The sequence below is a fragment of the Aquila chrysaetos genome, chromosome 11, assembly GCF_900496995.4.
Source record: "Aquila chrysaetos chrysaetos chromosome 11, bAquChr1.4, whole genome shotgun sequence".
NCBI lineage: Eukaryota > Metazoa > Chordata > Aves > Accipitriformes > Accipitridae > Aquila > Aquila chrysaetos.
In genome coordinates, this window is record NC_044014.1 from 1,623,410 (window position 1) to 1,640,607 (window position 17,198).

Consider the following 17,198-nt stretch of genomic DNA (forward strand, 5'->3'; position numbering starts at 1 on the left):
GAGAGCTGGTAATTCACAGAGCTGTTGTCGCCAACCCCAAGATCTCTCTCCTGAGCAGTAGCTTGGAGATTACCTGGCATAGGCAGGGCTAGAAATATATGTTTCCATTTGCATTATCCCAGAGTTTCACCTGTTTATGTCATGATATATTTATCACCTCATCACTGAGGTTCTTTTGCAAACTTCTGAGGCTCTACTAATAATTTCTCTCCTTTGTGAAATCTGTTTTAGATAGATAGATAGAAAATTGGTAAACAGCCCCTAATCTCAGTTCATAGTGATCAATAATAACATTTTTGGTAGACTGCAGTAGTAGAAGACTAGAGAGTCCTGCTCCCTGTTGTCCCAACCCACAGGGAGCTGAGGTACGAAATACAGTGCATGAAATGCAGGTTAATAGAAAAATAAATGGAACAGTTTAATAGAACAATGAAGAGGCATGTGCTAAATAGCCTTAAGTGTCATTATGCAATTATTTGACTATATCACTGTAAGTATATAAACAATATATCAAAAGACACCTGACATTTATTGCTTTCTCCTAACAACTTTTCTAAGAAAAATGAGTCTGTTCCAAAAGCAACTACACAATGCTAATGCAAACCCATGACTGTACACTGAGTTTACCCTCACAGTGCTGAGAAGTGGCTCCAAGCAGGTCAGTGATGGGCAGGCCAGGTCTGGATTCAGAGTCTTGATACCAGATCACAGTGATTTACTCAAACCCACAAGCAAGGCTACAGGTGAATGGTTTAAGATCTCCCTCATTACAACTTCACAGGAACACCAAAAGCTGGGTTATCCCCTATTATTATGCTATTTCCCCTGGCTTTAAAACCTTTAACAATTTCATGGGATCTAACAGGCATTACAGGAGGAGCCAGGCTGCATAAATTACTTCCACGTACAGACAATTTCCATTTTAGTAAGCAGCACGGGTAAAATGACACCTGTAACCTTGAAGAAATTTGAGTAATATCTCTAACTCCAAGCTGAATCACTCTAAATCAAAAAGCTTAATTTTAACAAGAATTTGCAGTTCATCCTTGTTTATAGCTGAAGAGTTTAAGTAGATAGCAAATAATTTAATTTATTTAAGAATTTAGTTGAATATGGGATTGAATAAGTTGGTTAGAGATAACTGTGATGCATGTGTACAAGCATCAAGGAAGATCTTAACAGGCAGAATTCCCTAAACCCATACTTGTGAGTATAGATCAAGTGCAGTTAAGAGAATTTCTCCTCCAGAATTGAATTCTTTCTTTTATGCAACATTATCTGGATATTGCAAAGACACATTTCAGTTAAAAAAACCACACTAGAATTCAATTTTTTTTTTGTAGGGAGCAAATGTACTAAGACTCCTAAATAAAACTACAGTAGTTTCTGAAATGAAAGTTTTCCAAAAAAAGGACTTTTAAAAAAAGTTAAAAATAAGTTAGCCAATATAGATCCCAAAGATGTATTTTTCTAATATATGTTTAAAGACAAAAATATTCTAAGCTCAGAAGGATATGCATAGTGCTGGGTTTATGGTCCAAAGTACAAAAAAGATAAGAATCATTTGAGACTAGTTGAGCTCATGAATTTTCTACCTTCCCAATGAACTGTGCACTTGCCAGCAATCGCTCCTTGGCTAATAAATAAAAATCTAATAGAGTGGGTAGAGATCCCTGGAGTTCTTGGTTTGTCTGCCAAGGTTGCAGTGAAAAGCATTTATAAGGCTGTATTAGTAAATCAGACGCCATTGCGTCTGATTACCCTCTTTGCCACAGACCAAAAGAGAAGCTCCCAGAACCCCTCCTGAGAACAGATATGCTTTCCATAGCTGCACACCAGAGTGAACCAAGACCCCTTTGGCAAAAGTTCTTGTGAAACTTCCATCCATATTTCCAGATGAAAAGGTTCAGTTAAATGAGACGTTTACCTCGGTCAGCCCCATCCCACACACATATCTTCTAACTTGATAGCTTCAAAAGTTGGTGGAAGCAGAATGCCACCATCATACTTCAGAAATGGCAATCATGGAAAAAGCAAATGGCACAGGCCCCCCCAAAACCCGTGACTCCCCATGGGAAGTCCTCAAGTGTAAAACTGAACAGCTGAACCTCTTTGATTTCAGCACACTGACGGATCTCTAATCTTACCTCTGGCTTCCCTGTTTGTTTTTATTCCAATAGCAAACATGTACCGTGGAGCTGTATCTTAACATATTCCTGATTTGTTTGGGGGATATTTTTTTGTGTGTGTGTTTTAATAAACTCCTGAACCTCAATTACTTCTTTATACAACATTTCACCATTGCCCTAAACAGAGAAAACTCCAGTTGCAGTTATCTGTGGGAACAAACCAGGTTATTTCAGGGCTGCTTCTGGATACTGTAAGACTACATATGCAATTGCTTAAGTGTTCAGAATCTGCCAGTTCCACAAACACAAATACAAAGGAATATCAGAAAAATAGAAAACAGGGGTGACAAATGCTCTCTCCAATAGCTTCTGCAGTTTTCAGAGGGTTTCCAAGAACCCATGTAGCCCTATGAACATTCAGAGCATTCCTGGTATTTATCATAATATCTCAGACCGGTACTTCACCTCACCCAATTTGCTGTCTGTAACTTGGCAGAAAGGTGCAAGAAAGGCCTCACTAAACTGCTTCTAGAGAATGTGGACTCAGAAATGTCAATCAGAAGAGTTCGCACCTATTTACAATAGTTCTTATGAATCATCTCATGTAAAAAAACTGGTTTAGTTTGACTGACCTTACATGTCGTCAGCTGATGTCTCATATAAATAACTTCAAGACAAACTGGAATCTTCAAAGTTCATGTTCTCTTCCATCGGTTCCTTCATCCAGCATCCAGTTCCCAGAATTCAAATCTCCTTGTCTGTGGATATTTTGTCACAGCAAGGACCAGCAAAACAGTGCAATTAGGTTCAAAGCCTAGGAGTGCAGCATATAAAAGCAATGGCATCTGATTTACTAATACAGCCTTATAAATGCTTTTCACTGCAACCTTGGCAGATGAACCAAGAACTCAACCCAAGATCTCCAGCAGAGCTGTAGGAATAATTGATTTTTCAGCTCAGTAGCTGAATTGGAAAAGTAAATAGTTTGAAATTACCCAAAATGCTTTTTGTTGTTTTTCTCATTAAAGTGAAACACAGGGTGAGGATATGGTACTTCTCCTTCACCCAACAGCCTGGCCATAAGGTTTTTTTCAGCCAACACATAGATGACCTGGATTGAACCCTTTGATTCCTCTGCCCCTCTGAAAGAAGGGCTCTTATCATTACCTTACAACATATTTGGAAGGAGATTGCTCTTGTTCTCTCGCTGTTCTTGTATCCATAGGCTATTTCACCACCCATTAAAAGAGAAAACCAGGAATCCTCCCGCCAACACAAGAGATGTGTCCCAAATACCAGATAATTGAATTACTCTTGGCACTCAAGTGCCTTGTATCAAGTGAAGTGTCACAGGAGAGCTGTCTACTGCAGATGACCACATATACAACGGCTGGGATGTTCCCCTGAGAGTGGAGGAAGAGTTTCAAATCCCTGTACACTGAACCTCTGTTTCCCAAATGAAAACGTGGGCTTCTCTTGTCTGGAGCTGAGGCCAGCAATGGATGCCTATGGAAAAGTGTAAGAACAGGGAAAGCAGGTACTTACATTCCTCAGGAATACTCCCCCAGACTGCAGCAACTGCCAAACACAGTTCAATCCTTATTTAGTAGCCTTCTATGGATACTTTTCCCAATGTTTTAACTATTTCAGAATGCCTTAACAGTTTGCAAACTTGCCATTAGCCATCAGCTAAGAGGGCATCCTTCCCCTCCTGAACTTTGAGTCTAGCCACTGAAAAAAAAAAAAAAACCAAATCAAAACACTTTAAAATTTGACTAAGATTTCTGATCACTTCCAGGAAACCAACAGCCCCATTTTCCAGGTTTTGGAAGACCAGCCAACACACTAGAGCTTAAATTGTACCTCTACAGCTGGAGCTGCAACAAACCCAAGCCTTTGGTGCTTTGGTCCAGAAGGGAACTCTGTTTACACAGTCACCAGCCAGTCCCTGGCACGTGTGTGAGCATCAGCTTCCTGGGAACAATTGCACAGGCTGGCATCAACGCAGAGCCTACATTTTGTAGGCAGGCAGACTGGTAAAAAACAGCATGAAGGTACCATTAAAAGGGAATAGCTTTTTCTTGCTGAAGTCAGATAGACAAGGCAATTGAAGTGACTGCCCTTAGTTGGAAGCTACACACATTGTTTAACTGTAAATAGTAAAGATTAAAAACTACAGAATAAAAATGATCTCTGTTTTGAATTAGAAATGCAAGAAATGCAAATTCTTCTTTATAATATATTTATTTAGAAAGATAATTATCTAATAAATAGAAATGCTTTACAAAATGCTTGAATATCTTCATTCCAGTATTTTCTTAAAACTAATTGAGTTAGAAATCCCTAGTTTCCTTTTATAAACAAGGTCATAAAATGCCTTAAAAATCTCACAGGAAATTCATGAAAATTTATTCAGTATGGTATGAAAGAGTAAATCTCTGTTATGCTTATGGATACTTCCCAAATACTTGTACATTTTAATTAATCCCATTAATTTTACAGGATTGCTTGCTTGTTCAACCTCTAAAGAAAGCAGCTTTCTTGAATGGAAATTAAATTTTGAGCTTCAAAGTATGTTTTTTTACAATAACCAACACTGAAGAACACAAAACATTTCTTGCTGCATAGAAAGCTTGATTTGCTTTTCTCATATATATTTTCACAGCAGTGACAGCAATTGATAGCATAGTACTTGCCTGCTATATATAATGCTATGCAGGACATGAAATAATTATTCATTTTATTATAGGTCTACTGAGGGAGCTACATTGGAGTTTGAGGTTAATATGACAATCAGATGAAAAGTACTTTCAGCTTCTTATAACTTTGGAATAATAGCTCTTTCCAGCTGGCATTTGTATATCTAGTCTAAGATTGTAGGCTCCAAACATTCAAAAAATATTCACTTCTGCCACTGTATTACACTCAGGAGGAAAAAAAAAAAAATCAATATGGATCCCTTAATTTTTCTTATAAATGGTTTTATTTACTTTAAAAGCTGAATTTAAGCATAAGATTTATTAGTCCTTTAACATTAATCACTTTTGCTACCTGAAAACACCCACCATCCCCTAGGTTGCTGTGCTATCTTACACAGACACATTCAGCTCCAAAGCAAAGATATTGTCTCCAACATGGCCAGTCACTAAATCAGAGTCATCATCTGAAAATCTGTATGCTTCCTCAAGCTCAATGTAATTCCAAAGGATACTGACCAAAGGCACATCAACTCTTAGAAAATAATATATGAGGTCATAGGAGGTATATCCATGTGTTATTCTACCTTGGAGGCCAAGTTTTCTAAACCTCTTATCATATCCTGACCTGGTTTGATTTTTTGCAGCAACTACTCTAACTTGGACATCATATTTTATCTCAATCTTTATCAGCACTCAAGAATTCAAGATGAATTAAAACATCCTAAAGGAAAAACAGGTATTTAGTTTTATGATTTCTCCTTATTTTTCATTGCTTGTCAGATTTACTAGGCTTAGTGCATTCATTAGTGCTCATTTCAACTTGATAAGCAAATAATCCAGAATTTTTGTTCAATTAAATAGTTACTTGTAATTTATAAATATGTTTTCACACATACAGAAGTTATTGAGTGGTATGGTATAACTGTTAAAAGAACATTTTCGCAAGTAGAAAGGTGCAAGAGCCTTATATGATACCAGGCAATGTGTGTGTGGGGGGGGGTGTTACCAGATATTTGTGTGTTTCAAAAATATTCTTTCTTTGAGTTCATCAGACACCATAAAAAGTCAGGACTACAACTGAAGGTATAGCTTTTCCTTGGATATCGTTCACTATTTTCACAAAAATCCATGCAAAAACCATCACACAATACAGTTTCGTTAGCCAGACTTTAAAATCTTGGTATTTTGTGCATACTGTAATATGTGTGCTATATTACTGACAGCACAAAAAACAAGCCTTACTTCAGTGTAGGGATTTAAATTGTCAGAAGAATTCCTTGTGTCTTCATAAAGATAGCATAAATCATGGCAAAAAATCATTATACATCCAACAGAACAAACCCATTCTCCAACCTGTCTTTCTCTAGGCCTTTTTTCCAGGCTGCCTCCAGAACCTGTCTATGACTATCTGAAGAAAATCATAATACACAATATGCTATGAAACCAAGTTTCATTTAAAACATCTGTAAGTTGATCGTATGTATTTGCTTGTAAAAAAAGCTAACAAGAAAAAAATGCAAATGCTTTGCATTTGTTTTTTCCTGCTAAATACGCTGGAAGCGTATGACAAATACCGATAATAAACTAACATCTCCAGGTGTAATGAAAGGGAAACTTGTTCAAGACTGCAGGAAAGTGGCAGCATCATGTATCAGGAAAACCATCTAATAGCACAGGTAACAACAACATGGCTTGTCATCTGTAATTAGGTGCTATGAATCATAGGATGTGTTTTTCTTTGAACCAAAGCATATATACTGATTTTTTTGTTGAACAACCACCAAAAAAAAAAAAAAAATTCTAGGGAATGGTTAAGTCTCATGACTTCTGAAATTCATGCCCTACCAGGCAATAGCGTTGCTCCTAGGGAACCAGGGGGAGCGAGGACTTCTCTCCAGCTGGACGTGGGGTTCATACTTTGGTCAGACAGCGACGACCCGAGCAGAGGCTGGTCTGGCGGAGGGAAATAAGCCCCGACGGCAGAGCCCGCGATGTGACGACCCCGGCACATCCCAGCCTCCGCCGGCAGCGCCGGCTCCCGCAGGGCGACGCGATGCTCTGCCCTGAGCCGGTAATGAACTCGCAGGCAAGGCTGCTGCTGGACCTCTTCCAGGAAAACAGCTTTCAGAGCAATTAGATTACTTTGTAAAATTTAAACCTTAGCAATCTCTCTGGGCTGTTCAGATACTGTAGGATTATTTGGTAATCCCTTGGCATTTTTCTACTTCTGTAACTTCAACATTGCAAGGACACGAGTAGGAAGGATGGGAAAACTCAGCAAGACCTGAGCCTGCACCCAGCCAGCCTGCAGAAGGCACGCTGTGCACATCCACGTCAAGACTGAGTGTGCGAGGAGCAACAGGCTAGGCTCCAGCATCGAATACTGAACTTGCAGTGGTGCAAAAACATAGACCAGAAGCGTACTGGAGAAACGGTGTGTTCGCATCCAGGTTGATTAACAGACATCAGCTCTAGGAACAAACCGAGGTGCACTTGCAGAGAGGTGCAGAGGAGCCAGCACAGGCTTCCAGCCTCGAGCCTGGCACTGCAGCCCTAAACCATCCCGAGCTGCAGCGGCACACGCTGCAGCCCCGAGGCTGCTCCCAACCTGCCACACGCCACCACAGCCGGGAACGTCTCCCTCCTCCACCTTGCTCAGCTGCACAAGGGGTGGGAGCACAAGCTTAGGGGGAAAGAAGTCCACTTCTGCAAATACTAAGGTAAAAAATATCACTCCTATAGCCTGTAAGGGAATCTACCTTTCCAATACAGAATGTACTTTTTTCCTTGTTTTTCTTAAAGTTAAAATTATTTGATAGTGGGTATACCCTGCCATTACGGTAGCTATGTTGTAGCAGCAAAGACAGAGACTTATTTTGGGACAGCTCAAGAAAACAGAAGCACATTTTCATGAAGAAACCTCTCTCTCCCTTCGGTGCACTACTTGGCAGAGACCAACAACCCGTGGATAACAGATGGTCAGCAATTTCACAGTAACCTGGCAGGCCTGACACACTACCTACTGGTACAGGATCTGTGGCAAAAAGATAAAAATGGCACTGCATAATGGATAGGAGAGGTCTGAACATTCAAATACATTTGCAGAGCAGCTAATTAGATCTTAAGTTATCAAAATCCTTGAAAGTGAAGTCTTTTTGGACTCTAGGCATACAGGTAAATTTTCACAAGCAAATAATCTGATTTAAGCATGTACCAGAAACTGTTCAGACCCCACAGTTTTGACAGCAGTGGGGAAACAAGAACAAAAGCAGCATAAATAATATTCATATAAAGCTTATTACAAAGATGGAATAAAGCCAAGTATTCCTAATAATCCAGCATGTTTTTAAAATAATGCATACAGGTTCATGGTCATTTAAGTAAAGCACTCAGAAATAACCACCCTGGACAGAAATGCGTAAAGCACAGAAATGCATAAAGCAATGGTGGGATGAAGGAAGAGCAAAATAAGCACACCAGAAAGCGCGTGGAGTAGGAGGAAATTAGACCAAGCGCCCAGTCCAGAGATAAAACAACATCAACATTGGAACAGTAATAAGTGTTAGCAGTTTTACAGAAGGCAAAATATATGTTCTTGCCTTAGCAGCTTAATTTTCTTCACAAGCCTAAAGAATATCAAAGCTGAGAGCTTGCTAGGCGGGAGGTAAGTCACCGCATGCTCCCACCACCCTAAGCCACGGCAACGCAACAGAACGGCCACGCTCGGTGTCTCCTTTGATTAGTTTCTGACTGCACACTGGATTATTATTTTTTTTCCCCCAACCTGAGACTTTCTCGCACGTTCTGCATGGTGTCATACTTCTTATCTTGAGCCCTTGGTAATCCTAGCCTTTGAGTTTTTTATTCTTTTGCTGTGCGTACAGTACGGAGAGACCGCTTGCATTATCATTTCAGACAGTTGCAGCCAGGGAAGGTAGGAGCTTCGGGTATTACGTCTTCAGAAAGCAGCGCCAGCCTCACCCAGGCTCCGTGCCCAGGCACAAGCAGAGTTTTCAGCCGAATAGCAGTTAACAAGACATTTCAAGACAAACCTGCTATGAATCGATAGCTTTTGCCTAATCTGGCTTCCCGGGCTGCTGCAGACTGCCAAACCCCGTCGCAGATGTTCCCAGCAGCTGTGTGCTGCATCAGAGCCTCGGCTTTAGCACCCCCAGCTCGCGGTGGGGCACGGCTGCGGTGGCAGGGATGGGGTGACGGTCGGACTCGACGATCTTAAAAGTCTTTTCCAACCTAAACGATTCTATCATTCTGTTCTATGGGTGCTAGCGAGCCCTGCGTGGGGAGATGCTGAGGATCTTCCCACGCCTCTGCACCCCTAGCAAGCCCATGCCCCAGGGTTTCATCTGCTCTATACCCCTACAGAGGAGCATTGCTGAAGAACCTTACCACAAACGTCTCATCCTGTATGAATTCATACTCGTTAAAACCCACGCAACTGTTCAGCACTTGTAATGCATGATGTGGGGCAGGGTTACGGAGCCTAACATCTCAGCCAGGAGCAGAAGAGTTAGGAGCAAGTAAGAGAGATCCGGGAAACAGATATTATTGGCAGACATGAATTACAAGCCTGTTTGATACAGTTGGAGAGTCTGAAACCACTCTCTGCAAAGAGGTGCTTAAATCACAGCCCTGCGCGCCAGCAGCCAGGCTCTCCTTTCCTGGGGGGAGCTGCCTTTTCTGCTGTGTAGTATAACAGGCTAATGGTGAGAGCGGCTGCTGGGGAAGAGGGACCATAAAATAAAGCTGAGACAATGCTGAAGGAGAAATGTAATATTTATGAGACTGAAGAGACAGAAGGAGGGAGCCTGGCTCCATAGCTCGGTTGCACGGGCCCCAGGGATGGGGAAGCTGGCTGGAGCGCTCCCCGCGAGGTGGGGTGGGAGGCTGATACCCCCCGTCCAGGGACAACACTGAACCCACATCTTCTGCTTCTACGGTAGGTGCTCTCACCACTAGGCTGTTGCAGAATAACAGCACATGAACGTATGTTTTTATATATTAGACGCATACCTAAATTATATAATTCTAAACAAATGAATATCAAATAAATACACATATTATATATACATGTTTATATAGAAATTAAGCACTGCTTGGAATGAAGCTTTGTGCAGTTCTGAAAGCTGCTGGGGTGCAGCGAATTCACCGCACCGGGACTTCAGGGCTCAACCTCAGAAATCAGAATTTCCACAATTCCTGCATCTTGATGCGGGCAAAATATTTGCTCAACCACACAGCAGGAGCTCTAGGCCCATCCAGCAGCCTGACGTTAAACCCTCGAGAGCTGAGAAATCGTGCAGCCCCTCGGAGTCTCCTGCGTCCCTGGGTGTGGAGGGAGAACAACCCAGTGTAGGTCTAGGCTTGATCTGCAAAGCGATAGTCCTGCCTTGCACAGCTGGCTTTAGCTCTCACAATGGACACACCACTTACGTGGCTGCTTACTACACAATCCCACTTCCAAAGTGCATTTTTGTAGCATTTAGGTGTCCAAGGTCCCTTTTCTTGGCTCTCACCTTTCCTTCACCAGAAAATCATTGTTTCTCTCTATCTGCATGAGAACAAAGAAAACAACAAGGCTAAACTGAAACTCAGGGAAGTTTTCTCCACCCCAGTGAATTAATGTAATATTTGGAAAACAAAATCTCAGTCCTACTCAATTTCAGTACTTTGAGGGTTAGTCTCCCCTGCTGCAAGTCCAGGCCTCGGAAATTGTGTGAAAATCCCAATTCCTACTTTCAGCCTCACTCTAAACCCTAAAAACAATTGCTACTCTCCATTTTCAGTTCTTTGCCCAAGGCTCCTAAAACATCATATGGGGATTTGGGAGCCCCATTTGAAACAAATTGTTTTAATTAAAATAGTAATTTTCAGCCCCAAGAGATGTAAACTATTAAAGAGTTGCCAGGAGGGAGATCTACTAATGGAGAGCAATGAGCAATTATAGCCAATCTGCTGCAGGTTCTCCAAGAAAAACACACTGGAAAAGCAGAGCAGCCACTTGCCAACTGACTATTTATCACTATAGACAGCATTTAACGGTATACAGGTTTTTCCTTCCATAAAGGCTCAGCAAGTGCACTTCATTTTCTCATGTGTCATCAAGTCATTTTGATATAAGAGGGGAGATCAGCAAAAGGAAATGTAAGAAACAAATCTCCTCTCCCTTAAATAGCTCTTCAGCACCTGAAACAATGGGCATGCAGAGAATAGGGCATGATGAAAATGTTTTTCCTCATGAAAGTGAACCCTCCGTCTCAGACAACCCTGCTCTTTTTCTCCCAAACACCCAGTATTTCAGGAATATTCATATGGGATGCACCAAATTTCAGGAATATTTAGAAACCCCAACAAGTTCATGTTTCCATTTTCCCACACAAAGTCAAAAGTGGATGTTATCCAACCCAAAACTAAATGGTTGGGTGCTTCCCTGGAAAGGTGAATGTGAGCAAAAGGAAGAAAGGAAGAAGCGTTTTGTGAGGTTTGTTTTTTTTTTTTCCTCCAAATTACATCATGGAAGAAAACCACCAAGAACAATAACAACTTTGGCACGTTATCTGAGAGCCACCTGCCTTCTTCCTAAATTTACCTTCACTGTTTTAATTACTTGTTCTGGACTATACACAGATTTACTGGAAGGACAAACCTCAGAAGACAAAAATAGCTTGCCGTTCCAAAGGTCCACATTTTTGATCAACACTCTTTTCATGTTTCAGGACTGAATGTATGCCATAAATGTAGCTTGAAGGAATTTTACTTCTGTTCCGACTTACGGAATGGTTACTGTTAAGAAGAAATGTTGGCTTGGTTTTATAGCCTCAGGTACACTGCTGTTCACAGACCCAATAGCCTAAGAAGAATATGATCAGCTGGAAATCAAGAGAACAAAAGACTGACATCGAAAAATAAAAACATTTGCATTTTTCTAGTCCAATCTGGAAATCTGTCTGCTGAAGTATAGTTCAGCATTCATCAGCAGCATCACTATGGTCCCCTTGGAGATGCAAGGGGACAAGTGTGGGGTGTCTGTACATATATACAAATGTCTGCATATGCACTTTCACATATAGATACATGCATATACATACACTGACCCAGTGTACATCTCCAAAATTTCATAGACTTACCATATTCAACTAATCTGAAGAAAAGCATCCTACTTCAGAAGCCAAGAGATCAGGTTTTCACTTTTAGGTGGCACCATCTCTACTGAAATAATCCAGGACAACCTGTATTTGGAAACAAAAAATAAAAATAAATTAAAAGTCATTTTTGATATGTGGATTGCTAGTGTAAAAACCAGTTCAGTTTAATACCAAAAAAGAAAACATGGTAGCAAGCTTCCTGGAATAAAAAAAAAAAAAACAAAAAACAACCACACACAAACTTTTTCAAAATAAAAACTCCATCTATTTTCTGTAAATAACATTCAGTTATTCCTTGTTTTTCTATTCAGGAACCACAGAGCATCTGCCTCTGCCGCCCACAGACACAACAGAGAAACACATTACTCCAAGGAATATCTATTCATGTCAGCGCGGTGACCTACTAGAGATAGCATCAAGATGAAAAGTATTATTCTTTTTTATAATTCTCTCCTCGCTTGATTCAAACCTCATTAAATCAAGAGGAATGTTAACCATACATCTAAGCATGTGTTGCATGAGGCCCTTTTTTCAGAAATGCAGGCATTGTTTATTAATAACGGTGTCATCTGACTCTCTTAGGTAATGAACACCAGAAGATGACACTGTATTTCACCCGTGGCTATACTGTAATAATTAAATAATATTAAGTAGAAGTACCAGGGTTGGAATTACTGGAGAAATCAAGACTCTTAAAAGAATTCCACTGAAGGATGTTTAAACAGACATTCCACAAGGGCAAATAGATAAATTAAGTTTTCCCTTAGCAATCTCTGTGACAACAGGAGAATACTAAATAGAGAGCGTAAGGGACATGTTATAGCAAAATGTTTTGCCTTATTTTTAATTTAAATGTAGTTATATAGATGAAGAGCCTGGAGGCATCAACCATTGCCAATCAAAGCTTACATAATGAATAAGTCTTACAAGTATACCGAAATCACCACTGCCCAGAATTGCTCAAGTCATCTGAGGATGAATTTTTTCAGTATAGACATGTACAAAGTCTTTTTTTTTTTTTTTTTTTTTTTTTTTTTAAGTATTTTCGAAAAACATGATTTCTCTTTGGCAAAGAAATCCTTTGAAGCAGTCCAAATAGCCTTTGAAGTTAAAATCAAGAAGTCATTTCATATTCACACACCCATTTTACCTCCCCCTTCCTAAAAAAGAAGGCATATAGGGTAGTGAAACATGTATATAATGAAATAGGTGGACTTGTCTCAAGACATTAGAAGCACTCAAGCAAAAAAAATGCCATTAAAATGGAAGTGTATATATCTTTGCATGTAAATCAAAGACACTGTGAACTGAAATACTGGGAAAAAAACAAGCTTAATTATTTCAGATTAAGAGCTACAATCTGCAAGGCAGAATACTGCAATGTATGTAGTAAAGTGTATGCAGCATTACTGGATTGGTAAATATGTTCTTGATTTGAGGAGTTGTCCTTACTCAGCAGCCTAACTTAGATGTATTAAAGCTAGGTGCATGTTTCTTTGCTAAATCACAAAGGCTGTTAAAAACTCATGGAAGTGGTAGATGCCATACAGTCCATTAGTAGTAGGATTTTAACACTGTTCTTTTCCTCCTTCCATTCCTATAAATGTATTTCTCTCCTTTACAATATTTCCTAAGAGTCTCCTATGTCAGAGATTTTCCCATGTACATCTTTCCAGAGCCTCAGAAAAATGAGAACGGCTGATCTTACTTGAAAACTAAAAGCTTTGAGATAGTTTTCTGTGGAATGATGAAGAATCCCACAGGTTCAAGAAAACAATCAGTAAATACAGGCTTCTGCTTCCATAAAATACAATTTGTTAAATACAATTGTTTGCTAATGGAAAGTGTTTTACTGCTGCAAATACAAGACTGCTTGAAAGACAATATGAAGTCAATAACCAAGCAGTAAAAGCAGCAGCACACACGTTTATGGGGGCAAGGTAAATGAAAGGCATGTTTTGCCACTTTTGTATGCCTTCTTGAAGAGTTACAACATTTTTGTTTATCCATCTACAGTGCAGAAAGTCATGTCTGTATTCAAACTCTACATTACTCTGGCAAGTGTCTCTTCTTATTCCACAGTCCACCATCCTCTTCTACACAAAAATGCCATCAAAAAATCAGCTTAAACGTTTTACCTGAGCTCTCCAGTGGAAGAAACAGTGACCCGATTTATTTATTTATTTAACAATTCCTCACTACTTTAATCCCTTTTTTAGTATACTGGATGTTTAGGAAGAGAGAGATGGTCTTCTTGGGGTGGGGGGGGTGGGGGGAAGGCAGATAATTCACATAACAGGAATGTTCATAAATCTGTATTTATATTGGAAGAAAAGTAAACTCACCAAAGATGACTTACTGCCTCTTATAATGAATGTGACTATTAGGTCCTCAGATTTTATTAGCATTGTGAAAGAACATATTTTATGTTCAAATATTTAAATACTTGTAGAAAGCAAATGCAAAAATATTGTTAATATTAAGCATTCAATTACTTCAAGTTATGTAAAAATTCATTGAAAAATAATTTTCTGCCTGTGGAACAATATATTGCTGAAATCTGAAATGTCGACTTTACCAGTGAATCCAACAAATTTGACAGCTCTATTTGGAGTCTAAATGAAGAAATGTACGCACTTCTCACAGAAACAGGCAGGACAGCAGTTTGACATTTGGAGCGCTGACCACAGGACAGCTTCGGGGATTAATAATGAATCACTTCAACAGAGGAGCAGAATATAAAAGTACCAACTCCAGCAACAGGTGGAGACATTTCTTTCTCAAAGACAGTTCTTGGCTATTTTCATGCTAACCGATCCACCAGCAAAGACTGTCACCCTCCGTAGAAGTTTTTCCTGAAAATTAATTTCCAACACCTTACAGCAGCCCACGTGGCTTTGAAACAGCCACAGAATTGTGAGACAAAACCCGTAATTTCTGCCTTGCCCATGTGGCAGCCATCCTGAATCCAGAGTGCCGGGGTTAGCACAGACTTGTTCTGCGAAGAGGAGGAGGAAGGTGCAGGAAAGCAAAAGATGACCAATACCTTCCTCAAAACGAGTAGGAACGGCAGCTTAGACTTGCTGATGGCTTGCAGTAGTGGTGTGGAGAGAAGCAAAGATTTCTTGTGCTAAGTCACTGTGATCGCAGCTTTGTTCTTTCCTAAGGGATGCCAGGATGATGGTGGAAGGTGAAGGTAAACTACAGACAAAGCAAGCTGCTTCACTGACTGCGTTAAAAATAAAATGAACAGAAACAGTCATGAGGGTATTGAAGCAGGAAGATGCAAGTTCAGACAGTACTCTGCAAAATAAACCAGGAAAGCCTACAAATGTACTCATTTAACATCTCCCATGTTCAGACCACCAGAGTTATCAGGACACAAAAAGAGCTTTCTTCTAGATGAAGAGTTCTGGGGATTTTCAACTGTTCCGAGTTTAGCTCAATCCAAAAACAATGTTAACAACAATAAAACTTCAGCTCTTCAAACCGCATTGATCTGTGGGGTTACGCAGAAGGATGGAAGAGTATTCTTGTTGATTTTATGTTATTTGAATTGATCACTATCTGCCTACTTACCTTAAATAGCCAGCCGCAGTGCTACTTTATTTTTCAGAGCTTCAATAAAGAAAATGCTTCCATTTTGTAAATTATAGTCCTGCAATTGATAGCACTATTTTCAATGTGGTTATCTCTTGCTTAAATCAAATCAAATACATACCTTAATGGCAAACCAACATTTTTCATGTAACCCTCCAAATCTGAAAGGACAAAATTCAGTGAGAAACATTATGTACGATCTAACTTTATTGCAAAGATGTGTATGCTAGAGCATGATACAAATACAAGGGTACGACTGGGGTTTTTTTGCAGCCCTCCCCAAGGAGTTAGTAATGAACCCTATCAGTTAGGCAGTAGGTGGGCAGATTTCTATATCCAGCACTACTGAAAACTCCAATCATTTCCCCATTCCCAAAGTATTTTGTTTTACGTTGTGAAAACAAACAATTACATTTAATTAGTTCTGTTCCTCATAACCCCTCTAACAGACTTTTAGCCATGAGCTCAAGAGTAAACCATTTTTAATTGTGCAAGTGTAATCCAATGGTGAGCTAAAATGTTATAAAACTTACGAAAGAGTAAAGAACTAGCAAGCGTGGAAAAATCAGAAAGATACTTAGTTTGAGTTTTGTGCTTAACTTTGTCACAGATGAACAAATATTGCCTTTTGCAAAGTTTTTCTGGTTTAGTATTTAACTGAGAAATTAGTTGTAGAAAATATTGATTTGAGGAACAGATACAGTACTCATTTTTCTGTAGATTCCCCACCAATATTCAGGTAAAATGAATACTGAAAGCAGAACTTCCAGAGCTATAATTGCCTCCATATTAAGCTGGTGAAGAAAAAAAACTCTCCCTATATTTTTCCTCTTTCTGGCTCATCCTTCTTTTCCCTTACTGTAGGGTCCAGCCCGGGAAGGCATTTTCTAGACTGCAAAGCAATGCAGCACTGCTATGTGCTAAGGGGTACACAGTGACAGAAGGTCACTTACTTTTTCCTTAGTAAAAAGGTTGTTCCACCAGAAAATAAAGATTAACTATTTCATAATATATCCGCTAAGAGCATCAAGGATGAGTGTTTTAAATCACTTAAAGAATCACCATCAAAGGTATTAGCAAAAGTGATTTTAATATGATGCTCTAAAAGAGCAACTTAACGAAGTTCGATGGCAAGGTTCATTCTATTACTTACTACATGGAAGAAACATAGAAAGGAAAACCGAGTTAGAATTGAGCTAGAATGACTTGCACAGAGACCAGAGATGCAAAAGGGTAAGGAGGACCCTCCCTTTGAGTCACGAGGTTCAGAATGGATGCCCTTGCTTTCTAAACTCCTGACAGAGCCTAGGTGCAGCTAGGTCCAATCTTAGTCTCAGACTTGGACAATGGTTTATGTCTAATGGAATTATCTATAGTTTATAATAATTAATATTGAGTAGCTATATAGATTAGTAACGTTTCATTAGTATTAATTCAGCATGCTATCAGTCACTTATCAAGGATGTGTCGCGGGTAAGGGGTCTCTCTGCCTTAGGTAAGGAAGGATCTTGGTCTCAGGTAAGGAATCTCAGACCTTGAGAGGAGTCCCTGCTCAAGGGGAGATCACCTGCCGTGCAGTCCAGCTGCAATCCAGGGAGAACTCAAAT

The 17,198-nt window shown here is 39.8% G+C and overlaps 1 long non-coding RNA gene across 1 annotated transcript in view; it reads right to left on the bottom strand.

The window, feature by feature from the left end:
• The window catches only part of LOC115348617, a 148,099-nt gene that overhangs the window by 67,035 nt on the left and 63,866 nt on the right, over positions 1 to 17,198 (bottom strand). The window contains exons 2-3 of the long non-coding RNA XR_003925874.2: positions 15,713 to 15,752; positions 11,974 to 12,075 (exon numbers count right to left, since the gene is read on the bottom strand). This is a non-coding gene — a long non-coding RNA (uncharacterized LOC115348617). The remainder of the gene's footprint in view (positions 1 to 11,973; positions 12,076 to 15,712; positions 15,753 to 17,198) is intronic.